The sequence below is a fragment of the Galeopterus variegatus genome, unplaced genomic scaffold (assembly GCF_000696425.1).
Source record: "Galeopterus variegatus unplaced genomic scaffold, G_variegatus-3.0.2 Scaffold2967, whole genome shotgun sequence".
Lineage (NCBI taxonomy): Eukaryota > Metazoa > Chordata > Mammalia > Dermoptera > Cynocephalidae > Galeopterus > Galeopterus variegatus.
The window spans coordinates 266,866-268,574 of record NW_007729078.1 but is presented as its reverse complement, the minus strand read 5'-3'; positions in this window follow the sequence as shown (position 1 = coordinate 268,574).

The window sequence follows — 1,709 nt, the reverse complement described above, 5'->3', positions numbered from 1 at the left end:
CCAGGTCATCCATCAAGCCTCTTCTGGCCCTTACATTTCTGGGGGCACTGTCACTTCTTGGGGGAGAGACCAGTGAGGGAGGCATTGAACAGAGAGAGGTGGAGGACACCCCATCCAGGGGCACATCCCAACCCCAGTTTCCTTACTCCTTGGCTCCAACAAACAGTTCCCCCAGGTCATTCAATCCACTCGTCGGTTTCGTGTCGTGCTTGAAGTATGTGTGTTGTGCACATCATGGATTAGAGAATGAGATGCGCATTAGAAAGAAACTTGGCAGTACTCCCAAGCTCACTTCTGACCAGAAGCAAACAGAAGAGCATAAAACAGAGAGAGTTTGAAGGTGCTGGGAGGAGGTAGTAAGAAAATCATTAAAGGTAGGGGTTGATCCAAGAAGCCTTCCTGGAAGAGGAGAATGCTTAGGAGGGAGTAAAACAGTAGTGTGAGATGCTAGCCATGTGACTGTCTCCACGAGCCCTTCATGGAGGTAGCAGTGGTACACACACACAGGTCCTGGTGGCTGTCCTGAGGGGGGCATTCTGTGAGACATCCAGGTCCCTGCCTTTAATAATGTTGCCAACCCTAAAATAGTAAGTGGCTCTTGTCATTCTCAGGTATGAGATGGACACATGTGGTTTTATGTACAGACATTTTTATCAAACCGTGTGAGAACTTGTTGTATTCTCCTGGGCGTTTTCCATTTTAGAAATGCTTGCTTAGCATCTCACAGCTCCTCCCAATCCCTCTGCTGCTGGGTTTGTTTTGCCTGGGCCGGGTGCAAACTTCTCTGTCCTTTGTTTGTTGTTGTTTATAAAGTTGAAGGACGTTGTAGCCTGCCGTAATTTCTCTTATTTGTTGTTCTCTTATGTCTCTGATTTGGTCTTTTCAAATGAGTGGTCAGAGAACGAATGCCCTTTTTCCCACCCCACCTCCCATCTTCCCATACTGGGCCCAGGTGGGATGTGCTAGGAGTTGGTGAGAGGCTCTCCTGGGATGGGGACCAGACAGGGCAGGCTTTGGAGACTATCCCCCCCCACACACACATTGTCAGGTGACTCTCACAACAGCCCCCCATCTGTTGTACAGATGAGAAGGTGGGGTCCACTTACAGGACGGAGCCCATCAGTGCTGGCTACTCCTTAGCCACTGTGACCTGGAGGTTGGGGACCCACAGGAGTGAACCCAGAGAGAGGACCAGATCACATCCAAGGCTAAGCTGCCTGGTCTCCTAGACTCACAGCCTCCCAGCCTGGGCTCAGAAACTGCAATAGACAGACATCCTTCGTGCCCCTGATACCTTACAATCAGTGGAAAATTAAATGTTTGAGGTGGGGAGGCCTATTTCATGCTTTTACAGCTTTCAGCAGAGTAAAAGCCTAGGACTCAGGAGACCTAATTATGTGGGCATGAACAAGCCGTCTCCCAGGACCTCAGTTTCCTCATCTGTAGGTTGGGCATCATAGTACCTGCCCAGACAGCCTTGCAGATGTGTTAGGAGGATGAGATGAGAGAATTAATCTGATGACTCTTTGAAAAGTATAAAGTGCTGTGCTCACCTGCCAGGGAAGTTTGACAATTTAGTCTTACTATGGTGACTGTGGTTTCCTGAGGTTTCCCCTAACTTAAGGGAGAGAAACTGGCTGCATTACAAAACGAAACCACAAAATTAAGGGATGATAAGCCCACCAGGAAAAGAAGCGCTCGTTTTCAGC